Source organism: Lycorma delicatula, chromosome 8 (genome assembly GCF_047948215.1).
Source record: "Lycorma delicatula isolate Av1 chromosome 8, ASM4794821v1, whole genome shotgun sequence".
NCBI classification, from domain to species: domain Eukaryota; kingdom Metazoa; phylum Arthropoda; class Insecta; order Hemiptera; family Fulgoridae; genus Lycorma; species Lycorma delicatula.
Genome location: NC_134462.1, coordinates 48,116,174 through 48,133,201, shown reverse-complemented (window position 1 = coordinate 48,133,201; position 17,028 = coordinate 48,116,174). Strand labels below are relative to the sequence as shown.

Below are 17,028 nucleotides of genomic sequence, written 5' to 3'. Positions count from 1 at the left end.
CAGAATATACGATCGGTATAGAAACCTTACGTTCCTATATTTTATGTTCACCCACAATGCTATATATCCTTAGGAGTTCCAGTTTTATCTTTGGCAATGTTAGGACTTTTTTTTGTTTGTGAATTACTTAAATCGTCTCCGTAGGCTGTTTAATATTTTACAATTTTGCCTTCAAACTTAAGCTGTTTGTTTTAGTGAAGATTTTATTTCATAAGAATTATTAAAAACGTGACGTAAGACGTGAAGAGAAGGAATTTCGATGTTGTTTTTTATTTCTTTTACAAGAGAACGAACCACTTGTAACGGTCATAAAATAATAAGTATCTCGGGATGCTATCGCACTACGAGGGCCTATTTCCCGGGCCAGTCCATCTGTTATATTCTGTTTACATATATTTTAGAATGACAAGTTCAGTTTTGTTCAACTAAAAATTCTTTAATCCGCTCTATTAATGACCTGTACAGTGTAATATACAAATATGAATTCAGTATTATTTAAATATTAACATTAGAAAGTATGTGCTCTACTATATAAAACAATAACAACTACAATCAATTGTCAGCGGCCCGTTGGTCTAGGGGTATGATTCCTGCTTTGGGTGCAGGAGGTCCCGGGTTCAAATCCCGGACGGGCCCGTTTTTTTTTATTGTTTGTGTTTGCTTTCAGGAAGAAATTTTTTATTTTCTTGTTACTTATTTATTAAAGTGTTTTTCAATGTTCTTTACTTTTGTAAGATTGGAATTTTTACTGTTCATACAAAATCTCAGCAAATTTGTTATTATTGTTTGTGTTGCATTTATGATACCATAACTAAGCTTTAGGCGACTTGATAAAATATTAAGTTATGAAAATTGCATAACGTAGAAACCGTAAGTCATAAAAATCGCGTCGTAATAAATCGTTGTATTATCAAACACATGTTAATTATTGACATGTTAATTATTAACACCTTGTTAATTATAATTTTACTTTGGTTTAAATTATGTAAATAATTTCTGTAGCTTTTAATTTTTTACAATTTTTTCTTCAAACGTTTCCTGTTTAAGTGAAGATTTTATTACCAAAAACATGAAGTTAAATATAAAGAACAGGCTGGGTTTCGGATTTTTTTTTATTACAGGTGAACATAAAGATATATTTATGTTTAGTTTCTGATTGAGCTAGTTGGGCTGAAATTTTGATCCATGAAAATATCTTGTTAGATATTAAAAGAAAAGAAAGTATTTTTTTTATACTGTCTTTATTTATATAAAAGTACTTTTTTAGTAACTTACGTCAAAAACGTGTTTAGTCGTCTTTGCGACGTGTTTAGTCGTCTTTCGTGATGTATGCTGACACCGAGGTGAGAACAGCAGCTACAAACTACAGGCTAACCGTCCAATTACAGCTATTTATGAAAACTAAATTTTAAAGGGAATGAAAAATCAAGTCTAACTCGAACCCGGGGATTCGAACCCAGCACCTTCCGGATAAAGGCAGGTACGTTGCCAAAAATTAATCCTTTATATATTTCTGGTGGGTATGTAAAGGTATTTAATTTATCTATTGAGGGTGGAATTAAACAAAATATTTTAACGGAAAATAAAAACCTCGATTCCATAAAAACACGAAAATTCATATTATTTATTGAACGTTACAATGGTACAACTATTTTACTCCACATTCTCCTCACTAATTTTTCCAGGATTAAAGTTAATAGATATAGAAATTAGCCTTAATATAAAGGTAAGAATTATAACGTTTACAAAATATTAACTTAATATTACGTTTTTATCATTTAAAACAAAAAATAAAACACGGAAAGAAAATTTAAAACGTTTAAAATTTCTGGTTTATTCGAATATTAATTGAAAAAAATGTGCTTCAATTGATATTGTAGCAAATAAACAATATTGGAAAAATTACACAGCATTGTCATTGTACAGCAAATTGTCTCGGCCTTTCATCCGGAGGTCTCGGGTTCGAATCCCGGTCAGGTTGTACAAATAACATGATGAGTATTCGGTACGTAGATACAGACAACTCAAGCGTTGTGGAAATATTGCTGCTCGCTAATATTCATTAGAATGAGTGATTAATAGTCGTTAAAATTTGCAATGGAAGTTGTTTTATTTTTTGTACGAAGTAACCTGTGGATTTCAGAAACTGAGTAGTTCCGTGGATCACCTCTTCGGACTCTTCCAGATTGTAAACGTTCCCTGCCCAATCTCTGATTCCGGTAGTCTCCTTATATTATTTTCCTGTCCTGTGTATATTGTTATGTGTTTGATTTTTATTTTATTTAATTCCTTTTAATTCTTTGGAGGTTTGTAGAACGTCTAATATCTGTTTGCTCTAATGGGCAGCCGTTTAAAATTTTTGTCTTACGGCTGTTTACTTTAACATAATAATCCGTTGAAAATTAAATGTCTTTTCTACTCAACTGTACTGCGGAATACGTGTGTCAATAAACACCTTGTCGGTTATTCACCCCAAAAAAGGTTCCATTTTTATTAATAGTTTTAATATAAACTTCATACAAACCAGTTTACTAGTTCTCAAACTTATCAAGGACACATATTTAGTGTAGTACAGTGTGCGCTCGCGCACCAAAGAACATTTTGATATTTGTTATTAGATAATATAAAACGCGATTATGATCATATTAACTTTATTTAACAAGCTGTTTTTGATGTTAAGGACCGAAGATAAAGTTGAAGTAAAGATAATTTTTCTTTCTTTGTAAAATCTCTTATTAAAATACCGTGTTTCAAAATGAATTTCGGGGTTTTAAATCTACGTAAGATTTCTCAAGTTTCACGTACATTGATTGTTTATAAGTGAAATTAATTTTAACTGTGCGAAAGCCCATCACTGTGTCATCTACCTTTCACTTGAATGCGCTAGTAGAAAAGATGGCGACCACTTAACAGAAAGCGTTCAGTCTTTTGCAGTTTGCAAAGTGTGAATCTATAATTACCATTCAACTTGCGCTCCGTTTGAAGTTCCGTTGTGATCACCAAAGGGACAATAACATTTGGAGATGGTATAAACAATTTGAAACCGCTGGCAATATTCATAAAGGAAAGAGTTCAAGACCAACGAGTGTGTCCGGAGATAATGTTGAAGTAAGAGAATCTTTTGTGTATAGTCTTCGAAAATCCGTTAGGAAGGCTAGCTGTGAATTAGTAATTCCAATGATGTCTGTGTGGAGGGTTTTAAGGAAACTCTTACAACTGCGTCAGTATCGTTTAAAACTGTTACAAACTCTTAAGTCTATAGATTACGCTTTGCATGGTAGCTTCGCAAATGAAACGATGCAACGTGACGGAGAGGATTTTCTACATCGTGTCATGTTCAGTGACAAATCAACATTTCATGTTAAAGGAAAAATAAACACTCATAATGTGCGTATCTGGAGATCAGAAAATCCTCACTAAATGCTGCAGTGTGAACGAGACTCCCCAAAACTGAATGTTTTTTTGCCGTATCCGGACGGCAAGTCTACGGGAAGTTTCCGTAGAAGCAAATGTGTCTGGAATGAAATATTTTGATATGCTACAATATGGCTCTTTTCTCAATTGAAAAACGAAACGCAGAACTTTAATTGGCAATAAGTTGGTGGGCACCCTCATTGGCACAATGCTGTACGTGATTTGTTAGCGAAAATTCGCCCCAACCACTGGATTGTTCGCCGAGGACCCGTTGACAGGAGTTGTGTATCGTGGCCTTCACGTTCGCTCGATCTAACCCTGTGCGATCTTTTTCTTTGGGGGTTTATGAAGAATCAAGTATATGTGCCACCGTTACCAGCTGACCTAACCGACTTGAGACAGGATTGAAGCAGCTGTCGCATCAGTTACTCGAGATTTGCTGATTAAAGTGTGGGATGAACTCTCCCATCACCTGGATATGTGTCGTGTGACCAATGATGCTCCCATTCAACACTTATAGGAAAAGCTGTTTGTTCTTTCATTTCATGTATAATTTATTAATGTAAGTAAAACTTAGTAAATATTACACAACTTTAAAATCTTGATATTCATTTAGAAATATATGGTGTAAAATCTGACTTCTTTTATTCAGTCATGATCCGCGGTTAAAGGCGTTCTGTTTTCCTGATGAGAAAGTATAAATGTAGATTAGTGTCGTTGATTAGAACCCAACTGCTATTTTGGTCGAAAAAGAGAACTAAGGATCTTTTTTTTTTTTTTTGTCTTCAGTCATTTGACTGGTTTGATGCAGCTCTCCAAGATTCCCTATCTAGTGCTAGTCGTTTCATTTCAGTATACCCTCTACATCCTACATCCCCAACAATTTGTTTTACATACTCCAAACGTGGCCTGCCTACACAATTTTTCCCTTCTACCTGTCCTTCCAATATTAAAGCGACTATTCCAGGATGCCTTAGTATGTGGCCTATAAGTCTGTTTCTTCTTTTAACTATATTTTTCCAAATGCTACTTTCTTCATCTATTTGCCGCAATACCTCTTCATTTGTCACTTTATCCACCCATCTGATTTTTAACATTCTCCTATAGCACCACATTTCAAAAGCTTCTAATCTTTTCTTCTCAGATACTCCGATTGTCCAAGTTTCACTTCCATATAAAGCGACACTCCAAACATACACTTTCAAAAATCTTTTCCTGACATTTAAATTCATTTTTGATGTAAACAAATTATATTTCTTACTGAAGGCTCGTTTAGCTTGTGCTATTCGGCATTTTATATCGCTCCTGCTTCGTCCATCTTTAGTAATTTTACTTCCCAAATAACAAAATTCTTCTACCTCCATAATCTTTTCTCCTCCTATTTTCACATTCAGTGGTCCATCATTGTTATTTCTACTACATTTCATTACTTTTGTTTTGTTCTTGTTTATTTTCATGCAATAGTTTTTGCGTAGGACTTCATCTATGCCGTTCATTGTTTCTTCTAAATCTTTTTTACTCTCGGCTAGAATTACTATATCATCAGCAAATCGTAGCATCTTTATCTTTTCACCTTGTACTGTTACTCCGAATCTAAATTGTTCTTTAACATCATTAACTGCTAGTTCCATGTAAAGATTAAAAAGTAACGGCGATAGGGAACATCCTTGTCGGACTCCCTTTCTTATTAGGGCTTCTTTCTTATGTTCTTCAATTGTTATTGTTGCTGTTTGGTTCCTGTACATGTTAGCAATTGTTCTTCTATCTCTGTATTTGAACCCTAATTTTTTTAAAATGCTGAACATTTTATTCCAGTCTACGTTATCGAAAGCCTTTTCTAGGTCTATAAACGCCAAGTATGTTGGTTTGTTTTTCTTTAATCTTCCTTCTACTATTAATCTGAGGCCTAAAATTGCTTCCCTTGTCCCTATACTTTTCCTGAAACCAAATTGGTCTTCTCCTAACACTTCTTCCACTCTCCTCTCAATTCTTCTGTATAAAATTCTAGTTAAGATTTTTGATGCATGACTAGTTAAACTAATTGTTCTGTATTCTTCACATTTATCTGCCCCTGCTTTCTTTGGTATCATAACTATAACACTTTTTTTGAAGTCTGATGGAAATTCCCCATTTTCATAAATATTACACACCAGTTTGTATAATCTATCAATCGCTTCCTCACCTGCACTGCGCAGTAATTCTACAGGTATTCCGTCTATTCCAGGAGCCTTTCTGCCATTTAAATCTTTTAATGCTCTCTTAAATTCAGATCTCAGTATTGTTTCTCCCATTTCATCCTCCTCAACTTCCTCTTCTTCCTCTATAACACCATTTTCTAATTCATTTCCTCCATATAACTCTTCAATATATTCCACCCATCTATCGACTTTACCTTTCGTATTATATATTGGTGTACCATCTTTGTTTAACACATTATTACATTTTAATTTATGTACCCCAAAATTTTCCTTAACTTTCCTGTATGCTCCGTCTATTTTACCAATGTTCATTTCTCTTTCCACTTCTGAACACTTTTCTTTAATCCACTCTTCTTTTGCCAGTTTGCACTTCCTGTTTATAGCATTTCTTAATTGCCGATAGTTCCTTTTACTTTCTTCATCACTAGCATTCTTATATTTTCTACGTTCATCCATCAGCTGCAATATATCGTCTGAAACCCAAGGTTTTCTACCAGTTCTCTTTATTCCGCCTAAGTTTGCTTCTGCTGATTTAAGAATTTCCTTTTTAACATTCTCCCATTCTTCTTCTACATTTTCTACCTTATCTTTTTTACTCAGACCTCTTGCGATGTCCTCCTCAAAAATCTTCTTTACCTCCTCTTCCTCAAGCTTCTCTAAATTCCACCGATTCATCTGACACCTTTTCTTCAGGTTTTTAAACCGCAATCTACATTTCATTATCACCAAATTATGGTCGCTATCAATGTCTGCTCCAGGGTAAGTTTTGCAGTCAACGAGTTGATTTCTAAATCTTTGCTTAACCATGATATAATCTATCTGATACCTTGCAGTATCGCCTGGCTTTTTCCAAGTGTATATTCTTCTATTATGATTTTTAAATTGGGTGTTGGCAATTACTAAATTATACTTTGTGCAAAACTCTATAAGTCGGTCCCCTCTTTCATTCCTTTTGCCCAGCCCGTATTCACCCACTATATTTCCTTCCTTGCCTTTTCCAATGCTTGCATTCCAATCTCCAACTATTATTAAAGGATCTTTAGTGTACTACACTAAAAGGATCTTTTAGTGTAGGCTTATCACCTTCACACAAAAAGGCAAATTTTACCCTGTTTTTTTTTACTGTTTCGATATACAAAACTTAAAATTCGAAAAAATGTACCATTACAATATTTTCATTTCACGAAAAAAATTACCTTATTTAAACAAATTTTAGTCAATATTCCTAATTAAAAAAAAAACAAAAGAAACAAGGGCATGATCAGGATTCGAACCCGGGTTTTTTTGCACTTGAAGTAGAAATCAAACCTCTAGACCAACAGGCTTGATTTACGTTTAAGAGAATGTATTTAGAAAACCTTTGAATATGTAAAAATTACGATAATGTACGTAAGTGCCATAACCATGCCGAACTCCGTGGCGCTAGTGGTAGCGTCTCGGCCTTTCATCCGGAGGTCTCGAGTTCGAATCCCGGTCAGGTATGGCATTTTCACACACGCTACAAATCATTCATCTCATGCTCTGAAGGAATAACTAACGGTGGTCTTGGAGGTTAAACAAAAAAAAAGTGCCATAACCATGATGGTTATAAGAGAGTTTTGAAATGAGTTGCAGCTTACTTCTGAAGAGAAATGTAAGTCTAGAAAAAAATCTCTTCAACAATATTTCTTTCTTTTTTTTTTTTGGACCAGTGCATAAATGCAACTACGAAATGCGATGCGAATTTAGATTATATCTCAAATTAGTTCCGTATTTACACGTATAATAACGATGTATGCCCTATCCTCATTTTTTATATTATTTTATTTTCCCATCTCAGGAATTTTTCATTGCAATATTTAAAAAAAATAAATAAATAGCAAAATAAAATAAAGGATTCCATTCAGTTTATCATGTCTATGCAAACAACTTTTATTAGCATATAAGAACTTAAAACAGATTATATTCGTGTATATACATGTAAAACCTTATTAAGGAGATAAGGACTACAATAATAAATATCAAATAATGCTGAATTCCTATTTTGCTACACAATGTAGCCGGCTTTATTCCGGCGGGACACAATTAACGGAATTTCTTGAAAAAAGATGGGTCTTCAGTTGAAAGTGTGGGCGAACCCGTCTAATCTGAATGAATACAGTCAGTATTAGTGTGCGTTATTTTGTTAGTGTCGTGTCAGTTTATACTTAAACGCGTTTGCACGCACATACACATTCTTACAATATTTAAAGAGGTGGGGCTGACTTCTCATTATATATACTATTCCAGTTACCACAAGTACTGACTTGTTTTCCATTTTGCACGATTCAATAGAAAGGTTTACGGGTAAAATAAAACGATTACAAATTCATTCATAAAATTCTCCACTTCTACGTCTGTATCTATTAATCATTACTTATTTATTCATGAATATAATTAATGATGTTTACTCGGAGTTAATAACATCTATACATCGGAACACTCCCTAGGTTTATAAAATGTTAAAACTGCATATTATAATTTATTTTTAAATGTTCCAGTAAACGAAAATTTGAAATAATATACGAAAAAAATAAGGAAAAATATATAATTAAAGAACAACGCTTTTTAGAAAACTATGGAAGGAAATGAAAGAAGGTGGTGTTAGTAAAATCCTTAAAACTATGAGTAATAAGATTGTTTGAATTATTTTTATTGGTATAGTACTTTCCATTATTCAGAACCCAAAACTAGATGTAGCAAGGGGAAACTTTTTCAGATATTTTATCAGTTCTTCTGTAATCAGGGTACTGAATTTAACCACAAATTAACGTAATTTTTAAATGAATGAGTTAGCGTACAAACAATTTTTGTAATTCATGAAAACGTTTTATATTTCTTTATTCCTGTTTAGCCTCCGGGAATTTACAGTTCAGATATTACTTGAGAGGATGAAATGTATGAGTGTAAATGAAGTGTAATCTTGTAGAGTCTCAGTTTGACCATTCCTGAGATGTATGGTTAATTGAAACCCAACCACCAAAGAACACCGGTATCCGCGATCTAGTATTCAAATCCGTACAAAAGTAACTGCCTTTTCTAGGACTTGAACGTTGGAACTCTCGACTTCCAAATCAGCTGATTTGGGAAGACGCGTTCACCACTAGACCAATCCGGTGGATCAAGGCGTTTTTATCTAGCATTAAAGTACCTTCACCGAATTTTCGTAGTTGGGGTTCTCTTTTTATGCAGTTTTTTCCTAGGTAAATTACTTTTTCATAAGTTGGCAGCATTACTTTAAAAATATGGCCATCATTAAGTTTTATTTTTCTCTTCAGTTCATAGCAACAGCTGTATTTATGTAATGCTTTGCCGTCACATACAGTCATTGAACATTGTAAAAATAATAAATATTCTGTGTTTATTGAAAAATTGTGGTCAGATAGATTAACATTGGTTAAAAAACTTATGTATTTTGAAATTATGAATATATTTTTGGGTTGGACTGGCGTTTCTATTTGTTGATTTTTGGAATGAGCACCCGTTCACCGCGAACATCGATGTGTATAAATAATTTCCCGCTGTAATGTTGAAGTGGACTGTTTCTCTCTGTTTACGAGAAGCACCCCCCCTCCAACTTTTATCACTTTATTTCAACTTTTATCGATGAATGATTCCTGAGCGTTACACGCTGTTGAAATTTATACATTCCCTGATATTCTCTTATCAAGTATATAATAAATTTGTAGTTATTTCGTGATTGTTTGAGATTGATTTCATTGTATTGTAAATAGACTCGGTTCTCGCCTCTCCGGCTGAGTGGAAATTTACTCCAGCCAGTTTCCATTAAAAAATATCAATTAAAATATTAAAAAGTAAATCTTCTCCAAAGTGTTAACAAATGTTTAATTAGTCGAAATATTTATTTACCCAATTATTCTACTTTAACGGAAGCAGTGTTTCAACTGTTCTCCAGGTTTTCTAAAGAAATATTCTTATCTTTAAGTGTTACTAGTTTTTCAAATTGTGTCAGAGAAGGGAAATTTCATATATGTCAGGTTATTTCTTTATTTATTAACATCAGTAACCCTAATACAGTAGTCAAAAAATTACATGAATTATCGGGATCATAGTTCAGAATATAAACTTCGATGGAATTATTTCAAATATGTGCTTTTAATTATAAAGGATTTGTTTCCTGATAAATCCTACTTCCGAATCAATGGAATAAACTACAATGTTTATGTTACATTGGATCCTCGTTAATGTTATAAATAAGCCGTAATGCTCTGTCATATATGACGGTTATTGAATCCAAAAACGGCATTGATACGTAGATACGTTTAAAAAACTTTCAAAAGAAACAAGGACTAAAACTAGTTAATAAGTTAACTTACTTGCTTTGTTTTATAGAGATGGTTAAATGAATAGTAGTTGCAAAAAATCCTAAGTTCTAGCGTAGCCTATGCATTGCAGTTTTTGAGTTCCAAAAAGCATCGTCAGTTTGCTGGTTGTAGTGGTACAACGTAATTTATCACGGTGATATACAATCTATTTGATTACTTAAACTGTAGAAACTTTTTTGGGTAAGGATTTTAAAGTTCAGTAAGTAAAGCTAGTAAATAAAGTCATGGATGAAGAAATACTGAAATATGCTGAGGTTACTTTCTTCATTTAAAATAGATCACATGTCAATTTTGGGCCACTATAAAAATCCTTTGCGCTTAGATTTTTAAGTAATATTTGAATTTTAAGAGGTAGATTACTAGCATTAGTCGACTTCAATTATTTTTTAACCTACAAATGTATGTAATATTTATCTAAAGAAAAAACAATTATTGGTGCTATTTCAAACATAGAGTTACGCTAAAAGAGAGTTACAAAATAATAAATTTGTACCCAAATATTCACTTGTAATTTTTTTATCCTTCAGTAAAATTAAATTGTTTAATTATTTAAATCATAAACTACGCAAAATTATGACATAATTACATTCCACAAATAGAATTCTAGACACAACGCACGTAATTCAGACAAGTGAAAAAAATTGAGGAACGCTCATTAGAATCCGACTTGATGTAAGATAGTGGGGAAACTCCATATAGCAACTGACCCGGGCTTATGCCCGGGTTTTGCTTGCATTCCATTTACATGTATCGACTTCCGCAAAAAATGACAAAAAAGAAGTGTTTTAGAAATAATAGAAGGAAATTTCTTCAGGAAAATAGTATCAGTAATTTGTAAGTAGGAGGTTACTACGTTATTCGTTGCAATGATCTGAAAAAGTATAGTATTTGATAACCCATTGCACTAAAACTTGATGGATTATTACAGTCTTGAAGAAGTACACATTTACTTAACATAACATCTCGTTTACCATACTATACCGTTGTGGGATATTGCTTCTATCACCTCGAAATTGACTGAAATTAAGGTGATGTAAGGTCGCCGATTACGTCTTCATTGACGTAATAGTATAGTTGACAAAGGTCAACTATACTTCGTCAATAATACTATCTAACTATGGATTTCATACGTACTTCCTAGAACTTAATGAAATTTGGAAGAAATGTTGCGGATAAAAGATCCCCCCCCCTTAACAAATATTCATTAAGGAAATATATTTGTTAATGAATATTTATATTATATTATTATTATTTATATTTGTTATGAAATATTATTTCATAAGGAAATGTATTTGTATAGGGGGGGGGGTTAGAAAACAAAGATTAAAAAAAAGTGAATGGGTTAAAATGTTGAATATATTCAACATAAATATATATTCTATATAAACCGGCTGAGTTAAACTCAGGTGATTTCGAAGTCAAGACTTCTCAAGTTCGAATCCTATTAATCCTATTCGGATTTGAATACTACATAATGAATACCGTGTTCTTTGGTGGTTGGGTATCAATTAACCACCCGTCCCAGGTAGGGTCGACCTGATTCTGCACAAGACTACACCTCAGTCTCAGTCACGAACAAGAGATGGTTGACTACGGACCCTAAATCCAGAAAATTGTATGAGATATTTGAAGACTTCCGAAATATTCATAAGGAATAAATACAATCTGATATCGTACAGTTTCTTAGACTGCGAAGAGGGGAGGAGAATTCATTCAGAAAAACGTGATAAATCTATTAAAACTGGATGAAGATTTTTCTGGGTACATCGTTTTAGTAAAATAAACGTAATTCTTTGACGTTATCTTGTGTGAGAATAATTAATATCGCTGGTCCTGGGTAAGTCTGTAAACTGTTTTTCCTTTTCCTAATCATCTGGAATGCCATCTAGAACGCAACATTTTTTCATTAAATTCTAGGAAGTATTTATGAAATTAATTGTTAGATACCTTCTTCAACTGAGCTTCGTCAAAGAAGACATAATCGACATTCTTGATCACCTTTCTTTCAGAGTCAGTTTCGAGTGACAGAAGCAATATGCCAATAGGAACATCTCTGGCTCCTCGATGTTGAATCGTCTGATATGAAGATGAAATGCGGCTGAAGCCAATTGTAATAAATAATTACCATTCATCATCGAAGTTGACAACACTGATTAAATTGTTAACTTACATGAATTAAATTAATTAACTTACTTTTCAGTCTATTTAATTGTTTCCTTTTATAATAAATTTTATTATTTATAAAATATTATTTATTAGTATATATTTTCTTTATATTTGTTAATACGTTTGTTGAAATAGTATTTTGCAAATCCACGATTGTATAGCAAAATTTACCATAAATTATTTTATTCGGTTAATAAAACCATTAAATTACTTTTTTCAAAGAACGCAGAGAAAAATTAATAATTATTTTAAAAACATTTCTTTGGAAGATTATAAAGTTTGATGTGAGCAATTTATTTCGAATATTTAACAGTACTCATTATTTATTCATTCATATTTGGTGAAAAATTAGTTACATAGGTATTTAAAAAGATGTTAAATCACATTAGTCGTCGTAATATTAGTGAGACTTCTTTCACAGAATCACCTGACTGACCGAAATACAGACGCCGACTGCTGCTGGATGCTGTTGTGGCTGCACGGAGCGCGAGGCTGCCACCTGGCCGTGCTAGCCCACGCGCAGGAAACACGACGTCATTCATTTTCCTCCTGTCTTCTCCCTTCTACTATAATACTAGTTCCACCGCTTTCAGTTCAGACAACTAGGAGCCAGTTCATCTCATCGCGTGCCCCACGCCACATGCACCTCGGGTTTAGAACAATGCACCGTGTTCAGCCCCTCACCCCCTTTTTTTTTAACAAACTCTTTCTTAGTCGTTCGCTCGACTCGCTAAGCACGGATTAAAAACCGACGATCATCCATCCTGCCTTTCGTTTAAACTCACTCGTGCTCGGTCAGGAACCCTTGATATTCTCTCTCATTCTCTCTCTCACATCGGTGTTAGTATCATTCCCGGTTGCTAAGTCTAGTCAGCAACCAAGATATTTTGATATGAATATACGTTACTTTACGTTACCTCATTATTTTGCCTACTAAATCACTTTTATAAATAGTTCTACTTATATACTGTACGTTATTTATCTTGAATTTTTTTTTAGATATCCGTAAGAAACGGGTTTAGTTGTGTATAGACATTGATATATGCACGTTTGAATTTTCGTGATTACTTCATCTGCTGTACGTAGAAGCATTGAAGCTTTATTTAAAATTAAAAAAAAAAAAATTTGAACATAGTGAAACCAATTATTGTAAACTATACTTTATTGCCAAGTACTTGATTTTTTTTTTTAAGAGATATCTTCTTGAATTGTAATTAGTTCCGTTTATAAGATTATTGCATTCAAATTATTTGAGACTTTTTTTATACTTTTTGAAAATTCTCATTTCAAAGCTTATAAGAAATTCTATCATCAGCATTCTTTTTTTTTTTTTTTACTTTTAAGACCATAATGGATCACTTTAGTTAATTTTTTTTGCAAGTTCTTTCTTTTCTTGCTGATTTGTTGTTCTTCAGCTTTTCTTTTTTGCCAATAATTTCTAAGGGTTTCAGATCTTCTGGCCCTTTCTTGTTTAGAGTACACCCGGCTTATTGTTTTCTTGGGTTTTGATAGGAATCTTGTTTCTTTATTTTTTAATTTCTCATAGTTTCCGGTTTTCTATGAGAAAACCATGAAAAGAAAATTCCATGACATTTTCTTTTTTTTAACATCTGTAAACATATTTCTTCCTTTACTCACCTTAGCTTAGTTCATTTCATACTTTTTCCTTCATTTAATTTTGGTTGAAAAATAGATAAAAAATTTCTCTTGTATAATGTACTGTTTTAGATAGAACAATGGTAATATAACCGGTATTCTATTTTATATATATATATATATATATATATATATATTTTTACTTATCTCTAGTTTTTTCGTTTAACCTCCTGGTGGACCAGGAGGTTAAACGAAAAAATCACCGTTAGGAATTGCTTCAGATAATGAAATAAAAGATTTGTAGCATGTGTGAAAATACCATGCCTGAACGGAATTCGAACCCCGGACCTCCGGATGAAAGGACGAGACGCTACCACTTATCTCTAATTGAAAAATACTATTTTTTGTAATTGTAAATGAAACTTACATCCATTAAGATATGTTATTTTATTCAATGGAATTTTGGAGACGGGAAAAATATTGTAAAACTTGGTTTAGTAAACTCAAATTTATTAGAACTATTTTATTAACTCTTTACTCAAAGAAAAAGAAGAATATATTTAGTTTATACATTTGCCATCCTACTCCAACTTCTTTTTTCTTCTTTTTCTCCAATTTGTCTTTTTTTAACATTTATGTGTTAATGTAAATAAAAAATGTCTAAGAATTTTCTTTTCTGCAGTTTTAATATGCGCAATTATTCTTGTATTATATATATAATTAATATTAATATTTTATATTAATAATACCTATAAAATATTTGAGCAAAACGAGGAGTCCTTTCTTCTTCTTTAACGAAACTCCCTACGACGATAAATAGGTACTATTTTTCTTTTTCCTGTGACTATTTCTTTAGGTGAACGTAACTACTTTCTCTCACATTAGTTCCAACAACATACTATTAACATTTCTTCCTATTCTTTTTTCCCATAGGATGATTCTTCTTTGAGAGCAGTATCTTCTCAAATTTAGCTCAATTCATGACATTTTCTTTTTTGTAACATCTGTAAACATATTTCTTCCTTTACTCACCTTAGACCTTAGCATCTCTTCATTTCATACTTTTTCCGTCATTTAATTTAGGTTGAAAAATATATAAAAAATTTCTCTTGTAAAATGTCCTGTTTTAGATATAACAATGGTAAATACACAAAATAATTTTTACTGTTATTTTAACTTTTTTTCTGCTACTAGAATAAACATTGGCGTTAGAGCCCTATTTATAGTAACTGAAATTTTTTTTTTTAGTTTTGTCAAACGGTATTTCTAGGGAAAAGCTTGTTAACAGATATTGGTAAAACGTTGATATCAGAAAAGGAATTAGGGTGTAATTTTCGAAATCAATAATCCAAAACTATACGGCTAATTTCTCATTGTAAAATATAGGGGAAAATTTTGAAAAATATCTTTGGTAACTAAGAGGCAGAAAAAAAGAGATGCAAGTAAGGGGAAGGTCGATTGTACAGAGAGTTTACAACATTTTCTCCTTTACCATTCATATCTGTTTACTCCTACATATAACCTCGTTTATTTAAATCTCGCGCCTTAATGAAAGATAGTAGAAAGTATTCAGTTATTAACCGGTTATAACATAAAGTACATAACAGAGGCCCGTTGGTCTAGGGGTATGATTCCTGCTTCGGGTGCAGGAGGTCCCGGGTTCAATTCCCGGACGGGCCCTTATTTTTAAATTTTTTTAACCGTAATCTTAAGTTAGTTTCAAATAATGTAAAGGTCACTTTTAGCAGAAAATTTTTTATTTTAAGATAATTAATGATAAATAAAACAATTCAATTTAAAAAAAAAAAAGCTGACAACAAAGCTATTATATACTTTTCCTGGCATTGGTTATTTATTCTTATGTAGTGAAAAAATAATGATACATGAAAAAACTTAAAATCGGCTCCCCCACCCCCATTACTGCCCCCAAAGTATTTTTTCTGGACCGCTTGCACTACTACTATGCTTAGGAAGTTATAAAACTATTTGTTAGAAATATGCAATAAAAAAAATACCTTTTTTCAATTTTGGGGCCAAAGTTTAGTTAAAATGGTAAAATAAGTATGTACGCATTTACTGAGCTTAATGTAAAGTGGGGTTATTTTATTGAGAGGAAGTTCTTCTCGTAGTCCTGTAATCAGTTTTTACCGACTTTTTGCAGAAAAGTACGGTATTACTTTCCGTTGCAAAATAAATTTTCTTTACGATTTGAGGTAAAAAAAAAAAAAAACTATTTCAGTTTCATTGAAATAACTATCAGTTTCATTGAAATTTAGATATGCTGTAGTAGTGTGTCTGAAATGTGCATGCGAAAATTTTATGAATATTGGTTGGAGTCGTTCTTGAATTCACTCAATTCTTGAATTCACTCAAAAGGATGAAAAAATTTGAGCGGGGAAAGTTAGAGACGTGGTACGTTATGATGCTGCAGACTAGAACGTTGACGTTTCTTTATCTACTGTATCTATTTTTAGCATATAAAATTAAAAACAATATTTAAACCAAATTAAAGTAATGAAAAGTCGGTCTTCTAAATAACATTAATTAGAACCTTTTTTTTACAGAAAAAGGAAAAATTATGTGGTCTTGTAAAAATATTCGTAGTTATTTAAACTTAATACTTCGTCTTTTTTTTGGTTTAACCTCCAGGTCCACCGTTAGGCATGCTTTAGAGGATGAGACGAATGATTTGTAGCATGTGTAAAAATGCCATGCCTGACCGGGATTCGAACCTGGGACCTAAGTAAATACTTCGTCTTTACTTAGCGTTATCCACACTAGTTTTTTATTTTATAAATAAAAAAAGCATGATTGTAAATATAACTTAGTCATTCTGATATTAAAATTATTTTAGCACATTAACTCAAAGAAAACTCATAGGAAAACTCGTGGTAAATAACTTACACTCCGAGAGCCTTAGATTACATTCGGCACTACTGTTACGTAATTGTTCTATATATCTTTTTTTTTATTAAGTCACTAGTTTCTTTCCAGTCATATTTTGCGAACGCCTATTTTCATACAAGCAGGTTTTTTTTTGAAATTCTACTTATATTTTAAATTAAATTAAGGACATCATCCAAAATAAAATAAATTAAAAAATAATAAAAATCTGACTTCTAAAAACCTACTTTTAAATTATTCTTTAATTTCGACTTTTAAAAGTCATTGCCAAATTAAGAGTTGGTAAATTGTGGAAAAAATTGATTTTTAATATTTTTTTAGATATATTCGATACATGTTATCCAAGTCCATACCGTGGAAAAAAGTCCATACCGTAACAGTTTAAT

The 17,028-nt window shown here is 32.3% G+C and overlaps 1 protein-coding gene and 2 non-coding genes across 3 annotated transcripts in view; all 3 read left to right on the top strand.

The window, feature by feature from the left end:
- The window catches only part of LanB2 (laminin subunit gamma-1), a 771,247-nt gene that overhangs the window by 46,115 nt on the left and 708,104 nt on the right, over positions 1–17,028 (top strand). The window lies entirely within an intron of this gene.
- Positions 565–636, top strand: TRNAP-UGG (transfer RNA proline (anticodon UGG)). Its single transcript has one exon. It is a non-coding gene; the product is annotated as a tRNA-Pro (tRNA).
- On the top strand, positions 15,347–15,418 carry TRNAP-CGG (transfer RNA proline (anticodon CGG)). The gene has a single exon. It is a non-coding gene; the product is annotated as a tRNA-Pro (tRNA).